The following is a 25,933-nucleotide window of genomic DNA, read 5'->3' as shown; positions in this document are numbered from 1 at the left end:
GCTATGGGAGCTACAAGGTGTTATTTTTCTTACTTCTTCTTTAAACCTCTGTCTTTCATCAGAACATATTCCAGATTCCATGTAACCTCACAGTATTTTACTTTTGACACAAGTCCAGCTAATGCCAAGCATGAGTGTTCGTTATATGTACATACTAACATAGTATGGATATACTAGCATATCAAGGTATAAGAAGCACTTTAGGTGGACGAATAGCTGAGGAATACAATGTAGGCACTCAGTGGGCTTCTTAAATTAACATACGGTGTTCTTCTCAACTTACTTGTTGCTGACAGACTTAATAAAGGTTCAAGATTTTACAGGTCTTTAACTGTAAAGTCTACAGAGTATGGATATGAAATATCTTAGGAAGGGTTTGTCTTTTTCTTAGAAAACAATGCGGAGTTTAGTAAGCTGGGTTAGAAACTGTTTATTCCATCGTCAAAGTGTTTGGAAGGCAACTTCATTCATAGGGGGTAAACCTCTCTGACCTTTATGCAGAACATTGAGGGGGTTGTGTACAGGGAAGATCATGACCCCGGTGTCTCCGGTGGCTGTTGATTGAAACCTTGTGTTTCGAGAAATAAATGTTTAAGAACACTTCCTTATAAGACCTGGGCTGCATACACAGACTTTTTTATAGCATTTTAACTATTTTGGTAAAAGGTGTTTCTTACCCTACCCCCCTTTTTGGTCCTAACAGAAAGGGCTAACTCAGCACAATTGTTAGTACAACCCTTAGACTGAATGCAATTTTGTCATTATAAATATGACTTACATTGATATAGCTTCTTTTCCTAAGCCAGTAGGCCCAAATTGTCTGTGCATATGTATGTCTATACGACTATAACAATGTCTGCGTTCATGGGGTTGCATATGTCAATTGTAGTGATACATTTTGTATGGACAAACCAGTCCAAAAAAGAAAAATTAGTAACTTCAACTTTGAGAAAAGGCAACTCTAATGAGTGGTATTGGATGTTAGGGATGTTGGGAAACATGTAAAGACCTTATAAAAACCTCATTTGCCTATTTAATTGTTAGCAGTCAGACAGATTGAAGTACATATTTTTGTACAACTTACTCGGTGTCTTTATATGCCCTTTCCATTCACAGGAAGAAATTCAGGAATTTCAGAAATTCTTGTATTATCAGCCTTGTTCATGTAGACCTTCAGCAATGTTGGGAAAACACAGGGAAAACAGTCCCGCTTATACAGTCAAAGCAACTAACAACTTTCAGACTACATCTGTCCTTTCTTAATTGGCGCACTATTCTGCTTTGTTAGCTGTACCAGTTCACATCATATGGTATCCAGTCAGGGCTCTAACGACTTTCATTGCTACCAAAGGAATGCCTCTTTTCACAATCCCTCATTTGTAACATGAATGTTGTGATTCAGAAGGGGAAGGAATTATTTTTAACCTGGTATATTTGGAAGAGGTAGCAAGGAGTTGGCATCATGGATTATGATTTATGACTAGCAAAAAAACCCAAAACAACAGTCCCTTTTATACTTGTTAAGGTTGTAGTTCATAGTTTTCAAATTAATTAAATTAATATATGTGTTTTCTCATTCTTTTATTTTGGAGGGGCAGGGTGTTTGTTCAAAATAAAGGGTCAGGATAAAATGAGATATGGTTGATAACTGCCCACTAATGAATCTTAGAAAGTATTGTGTACTTGCAACCTTTTCTCAAGAGTCTCCCTCAAATAAGGCCAGCAATGGTGTTGAGTAGAGCTTCTAATAATCTTCTGGCCATACTATCTTTAAGTGTTCCTTTTCTTCTAATAGAATGGATGGAAGGCAATCAAATTGCATTATTGAATCGTGCACAGCAAAGGACTATTTTTTGTTTTTATATCAGGTGAGTTTTGTCAGAATTTCTCCCAAAATAATTTAGAGCAACAGGTTCAAATGTTCCTGTCTGAACAGACTTAAAAACTTATCATCTGTTACATATAATTACATAGTAAGGACATGCCACTGCTCTTTTATTGTTTTATTTTCTGTTATGACCATTTGCTCAGTTGTGGTATGTGCCTATTATTCATACCTAAAATATAAAACATTTTGATACAGGGAATACAAAAGAATTTTTTGCCATAGAAAAACAGCTGTTCCTGTATGCTTCAGAATTACACTGATCTCCTCTTGTTCACATTAACTTTATGAGTCTTGTCTTCTCCTTCCCCTCTCTTTGAACAAGGTCTGTGAGGAAACGGACTCTGGAAACTGGAGCCCCTGCATAAAAAATCAGAAGTCATCTCCAGATTTCTTCTATACAGGACTTGGGTATAAAGGCAATCAGCTTTATCTTCTAGCTAATGTCTCTTTCTGTTTTCAGTATTTTGTGGGTTTATAGCCTCCAGGTAAGGTGTTCTAATTCTTGGGAGAATTAGAAGAGCTATATATTGTAACAAAAAATTAAGTAGAAAAACAGATGTATCTTGATTAAAAGTGTTTCTTAGTGCTCTAGGTAGCAACTTACATTGATGACTACCACCACATTTGCACAGTGCATTCATATTTAGCTTCCCATATTTTTTTCTCTCAAGGAAACCATAGTGCGCTGTTTTTAAACTTGATTATGGGTTAGAAAATACCAAGTAATTATCTGCCCAGAAAGGATTTTTCATTCACTCCTTCCCCCACCCCCCCTTTTTTTTTTTAGCCCCTGTTTTTGTTGATTATACTCACAAGTCAGGCTGTGTTAGAGTTGCTGATACTGCCCAGTAATCGTTCTAATCTGCTCTAGTTTCTTACTACTGTTTAATGGATGTTTCTCTCCTCCTGGAAGGATCATCCTCATAAACCAAGGTGGCTGCTTGTCCACAGGAGGTATGTGAATAGTGTGAGAGCATGTTTCATGGTGTTGTGTAGAGCGAAATAGAAGCACTTTAGCCTAGGAAACATTTCCTTTTGAATATGGCTGTACAGAAACTTCTTCGACTTCTTCCAGGGCTTTATTAACATTGCTGCCATTGTGATTAAGTTTATTGGTATCACTGATTACAGTGATGGCAGAGAGCCAAAATCACTGTTGCTTTTGGCTGAGTAGGAGAAAAGACAGCATGAAGATGGTTTTGGCAGAAAAAAAAAAGGACTCCTTGTTAAGACTGAAAAGTTGATTGCTGTATCTTTGAATCGTATTAGAAATGAAGCTAATTTTTTACCACCGTAATTTTTAGTACATTTCATGGCAGAAGTTCTGGGTGAGGCAGCATTTAAAGAACAGTGTTTCCTTGCTGAATACATAGACTGGGTAAAAAATAAACGGAGTGCACTTCCCTGCTATGGTTCACTGCTTCTTGGGAGTTTCATTTTGGAGAGCAGGTGCCCCTGATGTTTCCTACTGGCTCAGCTGCATCTGGCTTGATCCAGTGCAGTTTTCTTTCCGTGCCAGGGTGCATGGTAGCAGTTCTTTCATTTCTTCACATTCCATGATCATAGAATCATAGAATGGTTTGGATTGGAAGGGACCTTAAAGATGATCTAGTTCTAACACCCCTGCCATGGGCAGGGACACCTTCCGCTAGGCCAAGTGTCCTTGCCAAGACTGGGTCCACTAGTCATGATACCCATGACTGCAATCGGTCTCTTTTTATGAAAGCTCATCTTTTTCTCCTCTAGACTGAAAAGTTAAGCACATTCACTTTGAGCCTTGATTCGTAGCTAGAAGTTTGTCTACAGCTTTAAAAGCCACCTCTGGAATGTGAATGTGCAAGCTTACTTCCAATAAGAAGTCATTTTAAAAGTGTGTTTCAAAGGTAGTGTTTGAACAGAAAAATATGCCTATGGTAGGTTAATTTTGAATAAGTGCCAAACTCTCATCCAGCCACTCTCTCACTCCCCCTCCTCAACACAATAGGGAGAGAAAATAGAACAAGAAGGCTCATGTATCATGATAAAGACAGGGAGATTGCTTACTAGTTACTGTCAAGGGCAAAACAAATTCAAGTGGGGAAAATTAAATTCTTGCCAATTAGAATTGATTTGGGTAGTGAGAAACAAAGTCAAACAATAAACCACCTTTCCTCCCCTGTTTCCCATACTCAACTTCACTCCATCACTCCAGACTCCTCTACTCAACTCTGAGTGGTGCATGGAGGCATGGGGTGGATGTGATCAGTACATAGTTTCTCTCTGCTGCTCCTTCCCTCTCGCACTTTTCCCTTGCTCTAGCACGGGTTCTGCCATGGGTCTGCAGTTATTCAGGAAAAAATCTGCCCCAGCATGGGCTCTCAGAGGATTGCAGCAGATCTGGATAGCTGGATCTGCTCCAGCAAGTGCTGCAGCAGGTATGTGCTTCGGCACCTGGAGCACCTCTTCCACCTCCTCCTCTGACCTTGCTGTTCCCACTGCTGTTTCTTACTCTCTTCTCGCCTCCCCACTCCCTTTCTCTGCCTGTGTGGCCAGTTTTGCCCTTTCTAAAATGTGTTTTCGCAGAGGTGCCACCAACTTGGCTGAGGGGCTCAGCTGTGCCCTGCAGTGGGTCCATTTGGAGCCATCAGGAACCAGCTGTGTCCAGCACAAGGCAGCCCTGGTCGCTTCTCACACAGGCTCCTGCAATCCCGCTGCTGCTAACACCTCGTCATGGACACCCAATAGTGTATCGAATGATTTTTTTAATTTTATTTAGAGGAGAAGTTGTGACACTATAACAATGCTTGCTAATGCAGTACTGTGCCACTTGCTGAGTGAAAAAGAATGTTTTCTTCATGGGAAGAAGGAATGTATTTATCATGTTGGGCTTTTAACTCTTGCATGGATGTAGATAAGGCTGCTTGTGCAGGAGGACAGGGCTGCTGTGGGGAGGCTGTACTCTTCTGCTAATTGGAGGACTGAGAGGAAGATGAGCATTGCCTGTTTTCAGCTCAGATGATCTTTCTCATGGCTGACGCTGCATTTCATTGCAATAGAATTGGGCTTTACTTGGTGAAACTAGAGATCACTTTAAAACATGTAAAAGCACTTATTTATGCATCAGGTAATGAGGCTTTGTGGCCACACACAGCTGTAGAGACAGTGTTAGCAGGATCAAACGTGGCTTAGACAGATTCATAGACAATAGGTCTGTAAGTGGATATTAGAATGAATTAGTCAGGCATGTGCTCTATAATGTCCTTAATACTGTCGTTTTCAGTGCGGGTAGAATATGAGATGAATAGACCAATAGGCTACATTAGATTATATTAGAACTGAGAAAGTGCCACCAAGACAAAAGCCTGATGGTGAGGTCTGAAAAGTTGCAATTACAAGTATTCTGGAGAGCACTGAGGGATTGTAAAAGCTTGTGAAAAAAAAAAAAAAGTCATTGTATGTGTCTCTCTTTTTGGTACCCAGATTAACTAATGCCAATATAAAGAATGCCAAAAAGATCTAAAGAGGAATATAGCAAATAGGAGGAGAACCAGAGATGCAAGCAATGAGGGAAGATTAGTCTGTTTAAGGAGCAGGACCTGAATTAGTCAGAACAACATTTTAGACGGTGAAAGTAACTTTTGTGTTACATCATGTGAAGTTAACAAATAAAGACCAAATTCGTGGGAAAGCTGAAGTAGATCCCTGTAGGTACTGAAATTAAGGAGACAACGTTGAGCCCAATGAATTTGGAATCACTGGTATGGTTTAAGGAAGATGCTGAGGAAATCAGGGGGTTTTACCTGAAAAGACAAGCAGCAGAATTATTTTTCTGTCATAGATGAGTGTGCTATAACACTAAAAATCTTCAGATCTTTTTGTCGTATGGCTTTAATCCTGTTTCTCTTAAGAATGCCTCTTTCTGCAATGCTTCTGTGTATTAACATGTGTCGAAGTGGATCAGATCTAAGTGGTTAGTTGGAGTTGAGATCACTTCAATTATCCTAATCATTAGTAAAAAATAACAAGACTTGATTGGAGGAAGCAGATTTGGAGTTTCTTCAGAAATGCCTACAAATAGTTTTTAAGCAGTTTGATCACACAGTGGTTCTTTTTAACCTAAAAATTATGTTTGCTTTAGCTTTCCTATAATGGAAATACCTATCTGATTCCTTTTTGCTACAATTGCAATCTCTGTTTTCATTCCTCCTTGTTGTAACTTTATCTTGCTTTACCTCAGATTTTTCCATTAATTTCAGGAAATAAGAGCCTGACATGGTAATGCTTGCGAGTGAAGCCTGGTCCTTGGCATCCTGATGTTTGAACTTTATGGATTAGAATTGTTGACTCACAGCAATCAGGTTCACTCTTGTTGTGTCTGACAGGGAACAGAGCGGACTAAGCCAAAACCAGAGCCCCCAGAGTACGGGCATTAGTCCTGTCTTTTCCAAAGTGAATGGTTTCCCTTCTAAACAGACTCTGGAAAGAAGCTTAGTAATTCCTTAGGGAGGCAAGTTATAAAACTTGAGATGCAGATATTTAAATCCTATGAGCCAGCCAGCAGTAGTGGAATTGGCCGTCAGAACTTGTAAAAAACTCAACCAATCTCTTTTATTGTCTTATGGCTACAGCAATGAGGCATCTCAGCTTTTGCAGGGTGAACTTTCCCCACCATATCCTATTTGCTATTGTCCGTGTGTTTACAAAAAGCAATTTGAATTGTATCTAAAAAAACATCTTTAGGGTGGGAAAGGTTATCACAGAGGTCCTTTCATCTGCTGAAGTGTAAGAACATGAGAATTTATAACCATGATACTAGAAGGGCTACAGAACTGACTGGAGCCCAATCCTGAATTTATTCAGTTTTAGTACTTAAGATTAGTTGGTGCTGCAGGCACCAACCTTTTCTTGATTCAAAAAGAGAAATGTCTGCATGCAGGTTAGCTAGAAGAAAACCAAATTCTAGAATGGAAATCAGCATGTTAGACTATAGCTCTTCAAGACTTCCTAAAATCTTATCTAATACAATTCTGTATTTATAAATGGATCCTTTTTTCCATATTGAGTTGCGTTTGCAATAAAGAATCTCCTATCCTGTTGCAAAAATGTTCTTTGGCATTTTTTATGAAGTCTACTATGCTGGCTGACAACTTGACTACTCTTCAGATCGTTCATCTTTTTAGTGGCATTGGCTCCAGCTTTCATCAGTGCTTGGTTTGCTACATCATTGCAGTCCAGACTCACCTGTGTGGTATTTCAGAGGCCGATTGTGATCCTTCTGGAGCTGGGTGGAACAGCGGCAATTCCTTATATGTAATGCATTTGTTTTCAGAGTGCAGAGGGCTAACTTTCAAACTTCTTTGGTTGAACATGCAAAGGAGACTGCAAAGTCCATCTGTGCTTTTATCGTTCTTAAATGTAAAACTGTCTTCTATACTTTCTTAAGGAGGACATGCTGTTTACCTGGTATGAGCTTGTTTAACAGTATAAAGATCCTAAGTGCACCATCAAAAGAATAAAAAAAAATAAAATACCATTTAAAATAGCTGAATATGAAGTAAGGAACCTTACTAAGTATTGCCAGTAATGATCCCCAGTTTTCTATTTCCTTCTGCATAGGAAATGAAAAATCACCATAGAATACATTATATAGCCTGGTTATTCCAGCAGCTGTCCTACAGTGTGGGTTTGAACTTTCAGAGACTGAAAATTTCACAGTTCCTGGGCAGTGTTATAAAAAACAGATTGCTGTAGATAATGTGGTCACTACCATGTCCTTCCTCTGTCATCATTCAGTTCTCACTTATATTCTGTAAATGATGCAATCATTTGTATGCAAATGCCTGTTTTAGACATGTATCGTCAGGGCACTTGTGGGCTGTGCACCCCACTTTTACAGATAGAACCTCCCATGGCTATAGGTTTAATTCCTGAAACTGGGACCAAAACAAATTCTCTCTCTCCGGTTGATTAACATAGTCATCCGTTTTGTTGCATGACATCAATTCCACTATGACGTGCGTGACTTTCCTCATTAGCTGCAAATAGAGCCTGTGCATGTAATACTGGGTGGTAAATTCTACTTGTAATTCAAGTGCCTGGTTTGAGGCAATACTGAGAGTGATAACATAAATAAATGCCTTTTTAAGTGGGCCAGAGAGCTTGCTGAAGGCCTTTGGCATGATGTCTGCTTCACAGGTGCATTCCCAGAGTGCTATATAATGACCATTAGCTTGGAAAAAATCTAGTAATAATATTAGCTTAGTATTTCTCTGGGTGTTGTTAAAAATCATTAAATTAGCTGATCAGTATTAAATTGCAGAAACTGTTAAATCAGTCCATTGCATTATTAGAATTTTTATTAAAATTACTGCAATGCCTAAGCAGTTACCAGTTCAATATTTTTTCTGAATAATCATAAAATGTTATTACTTATTGCCTGTACTTTTTGAGCTACCCTTGTAATTACCCATTGTCATACCCTCTGTAGTCTTTAGATGTATCGACTATTTCAATTGAGTAGGAATATAAGCTGCACATTTAACAAGGTGTTTGGTTTTAGTTAGAACTTTTAATGTACATTTTGAGATGTCACAATTAACTTTTGTCAAATACAATAATAATAGTAATAATTTAAGACCTTTCTAGTTTGAGAAAAACAAAAGTATCTTAAGTGTTTGCGGAGGGTTTTTTGTAAAAAAAAAGACTTACATGAAACTGCCTGGGAAATGAGGAGGGACAGAGCCCCACTTTGCCACGTTTCAGCCTGGAATGAGTTTTGATGGCAAAATTCCAAACCCCTAAAACCCTGGGACTTCAAGTAAGCGTTGACATTGATGTAACCTGAGCAGTACAAATGAAATCGCTTTAATACTATGGATGTTCAGGAGCAATGATTACTGATGGAAAATACAGAAGTGCAGATAATGTACAGGAAGAGCCATTATGAATTTGCTTCACCAACTCCTTCCTAAAGGGGTTTGTAAGGGGCTGCTATGGTTGTCAATTACTTATATCTGCGTTGCCTTTCTTAACCGTGCTATAGAGGTAGGAAGTTGTAAGTCACAGCCTAAATGCACAGCTAATGCCTTCTGCCACTTTAAGGGTCTGTGAAGAGTTTCTTTAATTGCAAAAGATGGCTGAAGCCTTGCTCTGTTATATGCTCCTAATTTCCTTCCTTTTTTCCTCGCGCCAGCTCCGCTTGCTATCCCCCTTTCCCACCCTGACATTTCTGTGTGCGGCTTCATGCAAGAAGTGTTTTTTATAGAGTTCACATACTCAGGTGTCTGGGACCTGCACAGGCTCAGCCTGTGTACAAATCCAGCAGATGATCTCATGAAATGGTTTGAATAGGCTCTGTGTGGTCAGTGCTGCTGCCAGCACTTGAGGGAACTGGGTCTGTCTCTCCATATTACCAACACAGAGCAGGCTGGATTTGAAATAGGCTTGCTGTGAAGATGGAGGTTCTCAAAGCTTTTGTGCACAGGAGAAGCCTCAGAAACTCACTGAGAGAGAGACCTCTTGGCACTGGCTGCAATGTGTACTGAAAGGGAGCCATCTCTGCGACGTGAGAATTATCTTGCTGTATGAACAGCTACACTGAAGGGGCAGCCGAGCCAGTTTCTATACTGATAACAGTTCTCTGGTCCTTGAACAGATCCATGTTTCTTACAGTTGGGAATTGGACATTATTGGTAATAACTCCCTCCTACTCTCTCCTTCCTTTCCAAGGATAGGAATTGTCTTTTAACTGAAAAATTAAATGCTCTCTGGAGTGTTTTAATGAAATCAAAGTTTTTTCTCCAAGTCATCAATTTTACTCTGTCTCTCAGCCATCATCCTTCTACTCCTCCCCAGAAAACCCCAGACTAATCAACTTACCATCGGGCATTCTTAAATGTTTACTGAGAAAACAGCTCTGTTTTGACAGACAGCAATTATAGCACCTGGGCTATAGGCAGACTTTACAGCTCTTCTGGGGATCTTTTATGAATAGTCACCATGAGGCCAGCACAGCCCTGTGCAAACAAGCTTTTTAACCAAATTGCACTGAAAAACCCCCTTCTTCTCTACCCACACCCTCCCCTCCCAAAATTACTGAGTGTAGCATGGACGTTCCTCCATCACCTATTCTGAATCTGAGAAAGTTCTCAGACTTTGTAAGAAGACGACGTTTATAGTTAGGGAGAGTCACTGTTACTCAGGTGGGCTTGTTTGAAGTCCTGTACATGTGTGGGTGGGTGTCACATACACTCATTTTATGTTCATGGATTTGAATTTGTTTTTTCATGATTGTGAGAACTCTGCAGAATGTATGAGGGCTTGGAGTGATCCAACTGCATGGAAAATTAAGGAGAGGATGTCAATTAATATAAACACAACTTTGGTCTGTGTCCTTTGGGGAAGCAAATTGTCTGATCTTGTTTCTCATGGTTAAATTGCTCATTGGTCATAAATTACATTTTTTTGAGAGGAAGCAATGCACAGTCTGAGGTCGCAGTCCTCTGCTGCCCATTCAGGTCTGTCCTGGGCAACCTGGGATCTCTTCTCAGCTGCCATTTTTTTTCTTCCACTGCTTTGGTTTATGCCTACATCACTCCTTACTCTGAAAGGGTTTAATAGAAATTAAGAATTCTGCTGTAGGTAGCATTCTTTCACTCTTTTCAGTAGTCCCGACTAGAGAAGAAGGAAGAGAAAATGTCTACAATTAGGTAGCTAACTTGAGAAATCAGAAAATGATGAAATGCTAATTTAAACAAAATAATACTGACTAGCCGTATTAATGAAAAACTGCCATTAACTTTAATGTTGTAAAGCTATTACAGTGTGATAGCCTTCTTGTTCTAAAACATTCTTTTTCCCAGAGAATCTTTTGGGCCATTCCTCTCAGCAGTATTTTCTGAAGGCTGGAATAGGTTATATTTAGTGTGTGTACTTTATTTCTGCTTTGAGAGCAGACTCCCTGCACTATTTTTAAATGAACTGCTTCAAAATCTTTTGCAGTGAGGTGTACAAGACCAAAAACGTAAATGGCTGACTTTTCAGTGAAGAAGGTGTCTGTTCCAGTCAGGTTGTTATTGCTTTCCTCCCCTCAGAGTGACCTCTGCTATGAACATTTGCTGGCCTCGGTCAGCATCCTGATGGGGAAGAGGGGCTTTCATACATCCCTGAACACACTGTTCCCTTTGCAGCCAGACGAAAAGGCGCTGATCTCTCTAAGGGGTGCAGTGACAGCTCTAGAGCCACATCAAAGCTGGCAGTGTTAATCCCCTTGCCATGGCTTGTGGTAGACTTTGGTTACCCTGCTACACCACGGGTCCTTTCATAGGACACGCTCATCTGGAGGGAAGGAAGAAGAATGTTCCCTTGCTATTTGCTGTAACCTAAAAATATCACCTGGAAAACCTAGAGAGTCTGGCACATTACTGAACTTTTCATGGCATCTCTGGCATGTTTGGTATTGTTGCACAGACTAGCTCTGAGGTCTGAACACCACAAACAGATGTCTTGATTGACACAGAAGTGATGTTGTTACATTTGGATAGAAGATTATACGGAGTACCACCATCAAGTGGAGAGGACAGAGATCATTCTCATTTCTACCATTTTTTCTACTCAGTTACCAGTATCTTCCCTTTGTCCCTATCACACCAGTAAGTAAAAAAGCAATATGTGTGAGGGGGGAAAAAATAATACAGCTTGTATTTCCTTTTGCTTCTCTACGTTGTTTTGCATTGAAATCACATTAATAATAAAACATTACCTGTCAGAGTATTTGAAAATGGGATTGGGGGATTACACATTGTACATAAAACCTAAAAATCAAAACTTGCTCTTCCACTCCACTCTTGAAGTCATATCCTCTATGTCACTTCTTAGGGATCTGCTGGTGCTAAATTCTATTTTATCTGAAGGTGATTTTGCTAAGCAGCTTGAGGTGCTCTCCTGCCATTATCCCTGGATGTATTACTGTCATGTGTAAATAAGCTTTTCAAGATGAAATGATGTGTAGGTTATTTAGTCAAACATATATATGTTCATTTAATAAAAGACTAAGACAGCATAAAGCATCCCCACAAGTAGATAATGATTACATTTCTCAACTTCCACAAATTCTACTTTGCAATCTTTTTTTTTTATTATTATTAAGTATGATTTTATCTGTATTTTTAAATAGGTAGATGAAATGCTGAAAGTTTTTTCAGGAATATTTAATGAATATTTAAAGCCATTTAGAAGGCAGAGGCGATCAGGTCCCTTAATACAGCTCTCAGATGAGGTCAGTGGGAATTTCGTCTTTGGTTTCAGAGAGGACACCATTTGTATTTTCCGTGGTGGTGATGAAATGGCTACTGGTTTTCTTAATGCCAGCACTGAAATTATTAAAAACCTGTTCAATTATAAAAATTTGCTGGTTTCTGTCAGTAGTAAAATAGCCAGCATAATTAGATTTACTGAAAAAACAAAGTCAATAAAGATGTATTCCTTTTTTTTTTTTCCTTCAGTTCATTAAGCCATTTGAGGTATTTGCAGTATGCCTAATGTATTATTTTACTGATGTGTGACATCCTTCATTATTAATTTGAATCACTCAGGAATTGAACAGAAATGGTTTTGCCTCTCTTCTTAAAAAGGCACTGTGGCATTCCGTATCTCTTTCTTTTCAATCTAAGAAACTGCTGAAGATGTTATACATGTGTTGGGGGTGTCACGCCAAGATTTCTGGTGTCTCAGAACACTACAAGAAGTTGGCTGAAGGGAATTTTGGCTTCTTGAAAGTTTAATAAATATTGGAATTCTGTTGAAATTCTAGAAGTTATGGAAATGCTAAAGTTCTGGAAGTCTTGCAGAATAGCAGGCCGGATGACTAAATTGCTATGAACTGTTACAATTTGTGAGCAAAGTAATGAATAAGCTTATAAAAGATTCTGGTAATGTAAAAATTGAAGAATAGGCTTTTAATTAATACCAGTCAATTCAATTTGTGTAAGATATATAATCTCAAAAAAATGTGATATGATGCCTTGACTATCTCCAAAGTTTTGTTAAAAAAACACTTGTTTAATAGGAATATTTTTTTGCATTAAATAGGAGACGTCTGTAAATGACTAATTCCCAACATTATGTAATAGTGCTATACAGACAATGTGCTTAAAGGGAGCATTATTTGTCAGCATTTACCAATTACAATTAAACTGAACAGTGATATTTATATTTGAGCTTCATAGATTTTGGTACTAGGCTTGATGCTAATAATCATTTTATCACTGAGCTGGAAGTAAGTATAAAATGACAGTCAGTGGAACATGCAAGTGATAAAGAAAATGGCATAGTGTTACCCAATGGTGAGAACAATCATGTAGGGCAATTTAAATTGCTGCTTCGTGTGAACTCATTTTCACAAAGTGCATCTGAACATTAGACATATAAATTAGAATAATATGGAGTCTATTGTACACTATTTTGAAAGGAATGACTTGGAAAAGATGCAGCAATTTTATGGAAAAGAGCAGTGTGATGTTGGCGGCAGAAGGACTTTGGCTACATAAAAGTAGGGTTAATGAGCAAACAGAATGAGGATTTTACTTCTGTTTTAAAGGATAGTTGATACAGTTGTCACAATACTCTGTATAGTTCTAATATCTAGAAAATTAAATAACAGTGATATTAAACCACTGTTTATTCCAGTAGAGACAGCTGAAACAAGGATCATTATCCAGAAACTGACAGAAAAAATAGGATTAGAAAGACTTACGACTTTCTGACAGTGAAATTTCTTAACCACTGGGACAAACTCACAAGGATAGCAGCCGGTTCCTCATGGCTTTCAGTCACAAGTGGATGTCCTTTCCCTACCCCCCAGAATAAGTAACTGGCTTCAATGTGAGCAACTGGATACGATGCAAGTATTTGTTCTGTACAGGAAATCAGACTGGATAAAATCAATGAATAAGCCTTGATTCTGCCTACTCTAAGCTCTGAAACAATCCACAAAAGTGAAGTAGATCCTTTAAATAGGATAAAACAAAATAAGTAGGTGGAAGAGTTAGTTTTCCACATAACCATTTTTGCTTGTAGGAAAAGTAATCATGAAAGAAATAGCTTCAGGAGGGTTCAGTCTTGGACAAATCTGATGGGTTTAGCGTTACTTACATCTGTTTTATCAGTCCTTCGTTTTTCCTCTTTCCTTACCTAGATTTGTTTTTCACTTTGAGCGGTTCAGTAGCATTCTTAACTTTAAGTGTTTGATGAATTCTCTCCTAAATTTCCCCCAGACTTCCCCTCCTCTATCACTTTCTCTTATGTTCTTGTCCTCTGAAAGTTTTTCAGGTGTGTCTCAGTACATGTAAGCCTTTTATACCTAGCAATGTTTTCCATGAAGCAGCTTCCCAGGGACATTTTATCTTGTTAAGTCTATAGTTTTAAGATTCAAAACAACTTTGAAGAGTGAAAATAATCAGGATCTCTTCCACTGCTTGCATAGTGATTGTACAGAACGACTTACTGTCAGCAAAACCACAGGAAGGTCTTGCCTTTTGCCAATAAATGCTGAAAGGGAAGCTTCCTTCCCTTTTCTTATTCATGATCCTCATTGTTGAATGATGTATGTGATGAATGATGGATGTGAAAAGATACACCTGAATGAAACTCTCATTCCAGTGATCCTTTATGGATCTGAAGGAGGCAAAGCAAGTTTTTCTTCTGTCCCACTTTGTGTGAACACGGGGAGCCTCTATTTGAAAAGTGTCCTCTTGCTTCCAGGAAGAACAGCAGAAGTATGTTCAGCACATGCCTCACCTTCATCTGAGGCACAACTAGAATATGAGGCACTCACGGCAGGTTGCTCCTTGCAGCCCAGAAGGTCTGTGTGATTTAAGTGTTTAGAGATAAGGCTCCCCAGAATATTTAGAGCAGAAAATACCCACCACTTTGTTTCATGGCTTAAAGTGAGTTTTCTATCCTTTCTCCTAAAAATGTAACCGGTGGCTGAGGAGCAGGGGTCTGACAATACCATCATCTTTGTCACCCCCTCAGTTTCTTCCCAGATGCCAAACCAGAAGCTCAGATCACAGTTGTTGATCACAGTGAAAAATCTGTATTATAACCTAAATTGCGTGGCAGGTTCTTCAGCGTGCAAAAAAACTCCACCTCTTCGTGAAGGATCTGCTTGCAAACAGAGAAACCAGTGAGTTACCTTTCAGTTCCTCGATTGCCTTAATGTTTTGGATCAAATTTTTACAGTGCAGAAGAGACCTAAAAGCTAAAATGGAATGAAAAACGACAGGCGGAGAATATTTATGTTTTGGTTGGGGAGCTATGTCTGAAGAATAGGATTATATCAGTACGTTGACTGCAGGGTCTTGTCACCACAGTAATCTGCTGCAGGAGGAGGTCGTTTCTAGAGGTGGTATTTGGCGTGAAAGGCAGCGGGCCCCAGGCAGCGCGGGCCGGCGAGGCGAGCAGCGGTGGGGCTGGGACCTATTGTTTCTGTAAGCGGTTGCAGGGCTGTCCAGGTGTCCTGATTTAGAGGCTGCTCCTTGAGACAGGAAATTGTATCTTGTTCTGAGGTTTACTGTAATAAAGTACATAGTCCTGGGGGAATGTGCTGCTGGGCCCATGAATCACTTTATGGGCTGGCTGTTCTGACCTCAGCCCTGTGATTTATTCACGCCATACCGCAGCAGGAATGGCAAAAATGTAACCGGTGCATGGTCTTCCCAGCTTGCCCCCCCCTCCAACCCAGATGGGCCTTTAACTGGGAGGCTGCCATAAATCCATAAATGCAGGTTTGCTCAGAGCTGGCAGTTACACTTGTCTCGCCCAAGAGCTCTCTGCTGTGTGTCTGCTGGGGGTTTGGTGGTGGGGGAATCCTCTTGCTTCTCAGGTGTTTCCTTCATAGTTTTGGGGCCTTGTAGCTCCTTGAGTTTCTTGTGTGAAGAAGTGAAAAATCTTGGTGCAATCGTGGTACTCTTTGCAAAAATGAGGCGGTATGCAGTGTGCAAGATTTTGGTAATCCCCTTTTTCCTTTAAGTTAACAATAAAAAAAAAAAAAAAAAGAAACCTGACTGTTTTCAGCTCAGGATGTCACTGTTTTACACACGTTACCAGATGTACTCATACAATTCTTCTCTTAAGTAAATAGCATTTGCATTTACAGAGGTTGTTAAATGACATGTTTTTAGTCAAACCACAAGTGACAGGGACCAAGAGTAGATCCTGACTCTGAGCTCCACTTAGCCATGGTTCTATTTCAATTGACTATGTTTCTTTACAAGTTTTGCAGTTAGCAGTTGTTAGTATTAAAAATCTAGCGCTTTTCTTCATTGGTGGTCTTTCCGTCTCAGTTTTTAAAAAGGTTTATTCTGCATGAAGCATCCTTATATTTTCCTGTAAATTCATAGGTACGTACACTTCAGAAAATGCTCAGAATTTTTGTTGACGTGCAAAATACCTGTTTCTTAAGGACAGTTTCAGGATTAGAAGTTGTCCAGTTCACTCAAGTTCCCCCTGCCTCACAGTTTTCTGTGCCATCCCATGTGAATCTCCATACAGTTCAGTGTAGATCTCCACCATGTATTCTTGCCATTTGTCTCCTTTAATGTAATTGTTTTCAATAGTGTAGATGTTACAGGGAACTGACAGAAGAAGCCATTTTTCCTCTAATAGTTTGTAAATAATACTGTTAGAATGAAGAAGCTGTAACCTATAAAACAGTCTTCTTCCTTGCAACACGCTTGAGTTTCTGCCTTGAAGTTCTCATCCTGAAGTCTGCCTTGGAAAACATGCATGGTTTTTCCATAAAGTAGGTAAAGTTTAAACATCTTTAAATTTAGCAAGAAATTTTGTCACAATAAATTAATCTTGCCACAAGTCTCAATACCTAAGTAGATGCCAAATTATACTTCTTAACAGTGGTACAACCAATTCAAGGGCAACTATATCAAAAGAAGCAAAAAGTTACTTACAAGAAAGTATGGGAACTTGCATTTATCTGTAGTGTGGACAGGTTTTCATGAGCCAGTCTCTCTGTGTGATACAAGCTGCTTTAAGTTTGTTTCTTCTATTTCACATCCTTGAAATCAGAGTTTTTTACTTTTTCTAAGATACTAGAGTTATATCTGAAAATTAAAATGTGGTGATGTTTCCTCTATGGCAGTGTTGGTGGAAGTTTTGTTTGAACTACAGGATAAACACAGCTTCAAATTTATTCAGTTGAAAAGGTGTTGGTAGCTGCAGTATGCTAATATGAGGTTCTTCCAGTTCCCTCACGTATGAATGACTTGCTTTCTCAACATGTTGCTTAAGGTTCACTTAATTTGTGTCTCATTACAAAACAGGCGGTAACAGCTTACTTTGAGATCCATTACAGCTTACTGTTGAGCTCCATTTTTTTTTTTATAAAACTCTGAATCTATGCATGAAAAAAGAAACAGAAGTCATCATTATGCTTAGCAGGGATCTGATAGTAAAGGGTTTTCAGGGGTCTGTTTCCATGGTTTAGATCAGGCTTAACAGTGCTTGTCCTGGAGCACAGTACATGCTGTCTCCTAAACTGTTTTTACAGCATGCAGTTCCAGTTTCTTCCCATGAAGAACAGGAACTGCACGGAGATAACAGAAAAGAAGATGGTAGGATGCTCCCTGCTTACTGTAGAATGCCCGTTGCTTTAAGCATCTGGAAAGCTGTTTATCTTCAGAGCTCATCAGAATATACTGTAGTGCCAATTCAAACAGTCCTCTGCAGTAAGAGGCTGCAAGTAGCTACACCTACTTTCAGACCCAGATCTGAAAAAGGAAATTAAATGAAACCTCTCAGGCCCCTTCTGCTGCAATTGTGGAACTAAATATATCCAAATTTTATCCATAGCCCCTGACACCTGCTTCATTCCTGTCCTCAACCCTTTCAACAACTTCTGTTTGCTTAGAAACACTTTTTTGCCACTACTTAAGCAGCGGTCATTGAAGCTACCAGGAGCAGGAAGCAAAGTGATGCCTCAGTGCTGAATGAAATTGCTTCCATCCTCTTTTTCCCCTGAGGCTGCTATTCCTGGCTTTATCCAGACACTTGGCGTTTCTTGTGCTCCCTTTTCAATCCATCTTCTGGGCAACAGCAGCAAACAGAAAAGACTGAAATACAGGTAGTAAGTGTTAGGATTAGGCTGGAACAGATGTCAGCACTAGTGCTGCTGTTGTTCAACCAAACCCTAAGCCATCCTTTGCAGAATTAATGCAAACAGTCACATACACTGTCTGACCTTATAGGAAACACATCTTTTTAGAAATCAGACAAGGGGGCTTTGGGAGAGAGGCGTGCACAATCATACAAAAGAACCCTCAGACAAGAGGGAGAAGGAAGTCAGGTAAGACACATGCAGGTTGCTAGTCAGAAAGACAATAAATAATGAAAGCAATCTGTAACTCTAGCGAGAAAATTTTTTGAAATGCAGAAGAAAATTGAGGTGTTTGTAAAAGAACAACAAAATGAAGTAGCTCTGCACATCTGGTATGTAACATGAAACCAAATGTCACAGGGATAATGGCAATTAATGGGAAATAGAATAATAATCACAGCTGGAATATGGGTACAGGTTGTTCAGGAAAGTACAGGTGGTGTATATTAATGATACTGGTGATTCTGAGGAAATAAAGAAGCGATTGCATAAATTAAATAGCGTTACTTTGAGTCGAAATAATGTAAGGACCATAAAAGGAGTTATACAAAGAGAGTAGATGGTAGTCTGCTATGGATTTTAGGTGTAGAGTTGTGGTATATGTAAATAACAGTGGAGAAATGTGTTGTTATGGGAGACATCTATTTATTGGATACAAATAAAAGAAACTGCTGGACTTTTTAACTCAGTAGATGACCGAGAAGTAATGTTGGTTTAAGACTTTAGGATTGTAATAGGTGTTGATGATACTAGACAAGAAATCATCACCCAAACCATCTTCAGTTGTAGTGACCATAAATTGGGTACACATGTTTAAATTAAAAAAACTATGCTATACAAGTAAAGTTTTCAATTTCAAAGTAGTAAACTGAAAAATTAAAAGAGTATTAGGTAGCAAGTAAATTGGACAGAAGCACACAGAGATTCTAGTGTAGAGGAAGCAGGGAATTTATTTCAATCTAAAGTCCAAAACTATGAGATCTTTTGATTCCAGACAAAGAAGAAAAACTTTAAGGAACAGTTACAAACTTAAGTGGCTGTATATCTGCATCCAAAAGGAAATTAGCAGCAGTTTTAAATATTGGTCAAGAGAGAGGGATGTTTCTGGGAGGCAGAAATTACACGAATAAATTGAGAACTGTGAAAACTCCTGCTGAATTAGACCTTCCAAGGGAAATAAAAGCAAACAATAAAACATTATATAGGCATAGATATAAAAAGATAGAAAAAAGAAGTGGAACCATAATGCACTGAGGACAGGGCTGAGATTAGCAATAATATGCATATGGTCCCAAAATCAAATTAATGCGTTTGCCTTGGTTTTCAGTGAGCAGACAGATAAAATATAAAGGAAGGAAGGTATGATGACCTATCAGAATGAGTATGTCAAGCTTGGAAAGAAGATAGATGCAGAAAGAAGAGGGATGAATTGTACTAACCAGAAGTAACAGTCATGATAGTCATTTGGCAAGGAGGTGGGTTCTCTTATCAGTTTGTATATTTGATTCCAGTCTAAAGGTTGGATAGTTTTCTGAAAGCAGTTATGTTATAAAATATGACTTGGGTTTTTCACAGAATCAGAAACCATACGAAGACTGCAGTATTGCTGTCATCGTTTGACTGATATGGCTGAAATTTCTTTCTACCATCTTCCACCTGAGGTCTGATTCGTGAAGGCATAATTAAAGAACGATTGTTCTTACACAAGTAGTTGTGGTTGTTTGATATGTTACAATCAATGTGAATTCCGTAATTTGCTTTCCATTCTTACGTTTTGGCAGTGCTGGCTTTAAGAACTAAAGGTTTGACATTGTCAGAGCATCTTGAAGAACTGCAGTTCCTCTAGGGATAGGGAACCTGTGGACAGATGTGGGTTCCTCGTGTCTATTCAGGGCTAGGTTTTAGCTGGATTGCCAGGCTGCAGTGATACACGTGCTGACACCGGGGAGGGGACAGGAACCTGAAAATGGGTGGGTAGAACCATCTCTTTCAGCAAGAGCCCTGTCTTGTGTCAGCTTAAGCCAACTCTGAAACCACGTGCTAAGTTAAAGGTCAACTTGTACTCAGCCATGTCTCAGGAAAAGAAACTAGAGCTGCTTTTCTTATAAGGTCATTTTTCAAAATCTGGTGGATGTATTCTGGTGACATGCATTGCCTGGATGAAAATTATGCCTTAAGTTTGTGCTCTATTTGCACTGCTGTTAAACTGCAGATGAAGAAAGACAGTGCAAATTTCAGGACTTCCTGCTCAGGAAAGCCAGCTCCGTGGAACTTTAAAGCCTTGTGAGTACTTCTGTCTCTCATCCAGCTTCTGCACCGAAGGCTGGTAAAACAAGGAAAGCTGTCTTAACAAAATCCCAAACCCTACTCCTTATAGGGACAAATCTCCTGTAACATGAGGTTCCAGGGTTGAAGGTTCCTTCTAAATTGTGCCATCTTCAAGAACTCCCACTCTTTACAGGCAGGTAGGTAAGGCCCATGGACTATCAGTTTAGCAGCTGTGATATGCAGCAGCCACTCTTTCACTGGAGGAATTAATCAATAAAAATAGTTCAGAAAATTAGTTGTGGGTTGGAAAGTCCTTCTGCAAAAGCTTTTTAGATTATTTTTTTTCTGGACATGCTGGCAGACACAATCTAGAGCTGTACTGCAATTCTGAGTGCTCAGAGCTGAGAAATAAGAAGGACTAGGAATTGCAAATCTTTGCCTCCAGTGCCAAAACTCTACCTCAAGTGGTAAAACTAAGATGGAAAGCTGAAGTAAATGAAGGGCTAAAAATTGTTGGGAAAGGTAATATAAAATGTTTATAGGATTACTTGTGACTGTATCAAATATGTTGAGGGAAAGGACTTTGAAAAGCATTGCTTATCAATCTTTGTAAGAAATGATGCTTCTGTGATTCTGGACATTTAGGATGTTAGAGAAAATGTGTATAGGAGGGTCTAAATATGCTGTCAGTATCTGTTTGGGATTTTTTAAAAAAGGACAGCACAAGTGATAATGCTTCCTGTGTCTGAAATCAACATTGATTATTATCACACCATTCATACAGTGGAAAATTAAAGGGACACCTTTTTTGTGACCACACAACTCTATTCACAAAGAATTTATATTTTTGTCTCTTGCTTTCCAGCTGTGGTCACTTGTATGTAATGACATTGAAACGAACAGTGAAAAGGTGTAAACTCAGGAGGCTTCAATTTACTGATGACAAACAACTTTTTTATTTTCTTCTCACTTGGTTTGCTTGAATTTGCAAATCCTTTTTCGGTAGCTGTGAGAGTGTAGATCAGGGGTGAGAAAGACTGCTGATGTACCATCCAGACAGGGCAAAGGTAGCGTGCTGATTTGGGAAGCAAGTACAGGAATAGGAGTGGTGTTACCCCTTTTGACTGAGGGTGTAAGACTGTGTTTGCAAAGTTAATTTGCAGCCTGAGGTTTTGTTATTCCCAGTTGTACTTGAAAGAGCAGGCAGTACTTATTGCCAAGGTTCATTTTTTTCCCCGCCGTCTTGCAGGGAGAGCTTGCTGCTGTTTCTTTTGTATAAATATTTTGCTCTCTTTAGGATACTTTGTGCTTTTCATTTAGCTGAATCTCAATTGCTGCAGAAATTGTAGCTGCTGCAGAATTTGGCAACTTGTGTATTGAGGCACTGGTCTGTTGGCATCTTGAAATTATGTTCTCTGGTCTGACTGCCAGTTTTTTTCGAAGTTACTTTTAGAAACCAAATTCTGATGCCTAGAGCTCTGCAAGGACTGCCTCCTCCCTGTGAGGTACTGCAGGTTCACTGACAGGCTGGTGACTGTTAACTGCTGGGATTTCAGGGTGTTAGAAACAGAAATCTACTCTTCATGTAGTTCAAACAGTTCAGAGTTTCTATGTTCTATATGGATAGTCTATAACCAGCAAAAAAAAAAAAAAAGTAGGAAAAAAAATACTAAGTTTGGAACTACCACTGTAGATGTGTTGACACAGTTTATGATGACAGGGAAACTGTCCCATTGGATCAGCTGTTTGGTGTGTTGCATTACTAATTACTTCTTGAGAGTTCATCACGTGTGACCCACCCAAACATTTTCATTCTACCAAACTCATGAAATTACTAAATACCATGTCCTAACACACTTATGTTCTAAGCTGTCACCGAAGTGTCTGTCTAGCTCTCATAATACTGCAATACTTTAACTGAGTCTCTTTGCCTGCTAGTTCTTTATGTTGTTGTCACTTCATGGGATGGTTTTTTTTAATTCACATGCAAATAATCCAGTTCTTATTGTAACGGTGATTCACCATGGTAAGTCTTACAAATGTCTGTGATAGAAAAGCATTAAAAGCTTTTATCAGTATTTTCTGTAGGCTTTGATTAAACACAGTGGATAAAAATCAGAGAACTGAAGCAAGTACTGCGCAAGGAGCAGCGCTTTCCTTCTGTGGTGACTGATGCCCTTACCACTGGTGAGAGTAAGCAGTCTATGAAACAGCAGAACCTCCCCAGTTTGAAGCCTTGTGTATTAAAGGCATAACATCCATAATTACAGTTTATCTTAATATGCGAGATTGCAAACTCTGACAGGTCAGTCATCCCTCATGGAAGTGCAACAGTCTCTGTTGAAGGAACTGACTGGATTGCTAAGAGCTTGTAGTTACCTGAGCTCTCCAAATTTGTGTCCAGACCCCTAAATGTTGTAGTTCAATGCCAGTTGGAAGGAAAGCAGATTTGATCCCTATAATGAAACTAAGCCTGATGGAATTATCCCAGTTCCTCAGTGACATTAAAGTCAGAGCTGCTGCTGATCCCAAAATTGCTTTTGTATTTTCTCATCCACACTTTCAGAAACACTTCAGATAGGAAGGAATCTCATAATTTGAAGAAAAAATATGTAGAGCAATGTATTTATAACATTTCTATATGTAATTTGTGTTCTTTCTGACATATGTAAACATGTTCTTTTACTGACTATGTATTTTTTTTATGTTTTGAAGCGTCATTAATTTGGCACTGTTTGCAGCCTGTTGTTCTTTCTAATCATACAGCTGATAAATATTCCAGCACTATGACCCTGAGAACTGTGCTGCAAAGTACAAAAGTGCTTTTTAAAATTCATGCTTTACCAGAAGGATTCCTCTCCTTTAATAGGAAGGAGCTGTGAAAGAATTACATAGTCTCGTGAAACCAAGTACTATAGAGAATCATTTAAAGACATGTTGTTTGTTAGTATTTGTAAGCCAGAGGACAAACTTGGAAACCCTGGTAGTTAAAACATTCTTAGTGTTGTGGATGAACCTTTTTTATTACTACTTATTGGACTTATCCTGCTACAGCTCGTTATCCGGGCTACAGCACATTAGTCCTGCAGTGCTGACGGTTACTGAGTAGTTAGAAAATCTCATGTCCCCATTTTCAAAAATAGGCTCTGTTTCACCAAAGAGGAAAAAGAGGAAAGAAACAAGACTGATGTCTGCAGTACTCCAGGGAGATGTGTTATGGTTTTCACTGCACACTAGGGTGTTTTGGTGCTAATGGGACTTAGTAACTGAATCTATATGAGCTGTAGTTCCTTATTTTCTAGGTTCATTCAATACTTGGTCGCTCAAACTACCAAATCACTTCTTTATCTTCACCCCAAGTCTATACAAGAAATCACATCTGTGCTGTGTATGTCTTTTTCTAGGGCTTCTGTAAGCATGTGTATGAGATACTAGCACCTGACATTTTTAATAAAGTCACTGAAGCTGAAATATTTTCTAAGAAAAATACTGTTTAGCATTTGAGGTTAAATGATGTACAATTCTTTAAGCCCTGTGTGCTAGAGAAAGATTTTTAGAAAATACTGCTTTGCTGGATGCCTTTTATTTCTACAGTTTGTATTATTAGTAATATGTAGCAGTATAATAGTACATTGTTCTGATTTTTAAGCTTTCATTTAAAAAAACCAAACAGTTTCTGTGGCTGAGGGATGTTCTTAAAGCTTTGCCTTGATTGAAGGCCTGTACTGAAAACCAAGCTGCAGTTTAAACTGTTGCCATCTTGTCCAGTTATCTTCCCAAAATCAGACATTTCCATTCAAGGTCTGAAGGAGATGTGCCTTTGCACACTATTCTTTGTTGTGTGTTGACAAAAGTATTAGGGTGGCCAGTAAATGCAACAGGACAACTTCATCAGGAATGCTTCAAAAGCTCACGATATTTGGCGTCAGGGGAATTCAGTTATGGCCGTTTTCAGTGGCTTCTCGGCTCTGCAGTCCTTGCTGCCCTTCCTAAGACATTTCAGTCCTCTGGATCTGTCCGTATCTCAGAGTTGGAGTCATTCATTATCACTGTGTCGTTGGCATCGGCTATATGAACTCTCAGTCCCAGCTGAACTGCAAACAGAACGGAGACCATGGATGAATCACAAGTACTCTAAAAGCAGCTCTAACTCTATTCTGTAGCTATCTATTTTGAAAAAGGTACACGCATCTTTCTTTGCATTTTTTTTTAAGACTGCAAATAATGTTGATCTTGATCTTCAGATTATATCTGCTATCATCTGTTAGGAATTCAGCCTACTGGTCTTGGTACCACTCAGGTCTGTGGTGATCATGAGCCACATTCAGTGAAAGGCTTCAGCATAAATAGAAGGGAAAAGAAATCTTCCTCTTTTTGTCCAATTCAGAGTTAATCCTAACCCTCTTTTCACTAGATTTTCTACGCTATTGCCTCTTCAGGTTTTTCTTGCTATTATTCAGTCTGGTTTAAAATCTGCTTACCTTTTGTGACCTGCCATACAGCTCAGTTCAGGCTATAGAACCTCCCCAAATGGAGAGATAAACAGGCAGTTTCCCCTCTGCTGAGCTGCTGTTGCCACAGCTACACCACTGCCCGTATCTGAAATACCAGAACTAAGTGAGCTATGTTTCTGTAGTAACTCTGGCGTTAGCTAGCATTGTAAAAGCTCAGCCATCTTGGGTTGTGCAGCAAGTACATGCTTTGCCCGCCTAGCAGAATATTTCAGGACCACCAGTGTTATGAACTGAAGACACATGCAGTTTTTCTGAAGAAGCTTAAGCCTGTGTCACTGACTGTTACTTAAACTGAAGCTGTGCTTTTACAACTGACTGCAGCTCTCCTGACAGATGGTTTGTTCATGTGCTACCAGCACCATTCATGCAGCAGCCCATTTTCTCCTTCTTGCCGCCTTACCTGCCTTACAGCATGTTCTTCTGGTCTCCCTGGGGATAACAGCTTTCAAGAAGAGAAACAAGTCAGTTTTGTAGTGCTCTTCAATCACAATTTTTGTCTTCTGCTTTGTGAGACTTGCTTTTTGTGGTCTTTTAGAATCATTTTAGCAATACCAAGCTCTGTTGAGAGCAGTAGTGCACCATTGCAGACATGTCTCCTTCCAGCAGAGTTGGCAGTGACACCTGCACTTCTCCCTTATGAAATAGTATATGTTTAGCTTGCAGAATTCAAAAATGCAGCTACAACGAATGTATCACATCATAGTATTTTTTTCTTACTTTGGGTCAGTTCCAGAAAACAGTCAGAAAGCCACACCACCTTTCACACCACTTCTTGACCAGCACCCTGCCTCACATACAATGTAGCACTGAAGATTTGGCCATTGGGATATTTTTTCTAAGGCATGGTGGCAAAGTTAAATTCAGAAAAAAAACAAGGAATGGTCTGCTATCCATATCTCATTGTCCTGGTCCTGGGCTGTTCACTTAAGAAGTAGAGGTGGGCAACAAAGGATTTGATTGCAGAAGGCATGCTTTACATGCTATTTGAGGCACCTCTAATTTCCATACCAGAGTAACGGCTATATAGATACTGTTACAGGGATATTCTTGGCTCTGGTCCTGAATCATCAGCAAGGGTTGTGGGTTTACTATTAAAAGAATAAGTGTTTCTTTAGA

The 25,933-nt window shown here is 39.2% G+C and overlaps 1 protein-coding gene across 7 annotated transcripts in view; it reads left to right on the top strand.

Moving 5' to 3' along the window:
• Nucleotides 1-25,933, top strand: part of ERC1 (ELKS/RAB6-interacting/CAST family member 1) — a 302,544-nt gene that overhangs the window by 214,853 nt on the left and 61,758 nt on the right. The window lies entirely within an intron of this gene.

Source organism: Falco punctatus, assembly GCF_963210335.1.
Source record: "Falco punctatus genome assembly, chromosome: 6".
Classification (NCBI taxonomy): domain Eukaryota; kingdom Metazoa; phylum Chordata; class Aves; order Falconiformes; family Falconidae; genus Falco; species Falco punctatus.
Note: the sequence above shows the minus strand (reverse complement) of the source record. Positions and strands in the feature narration are given on the sequence as shown.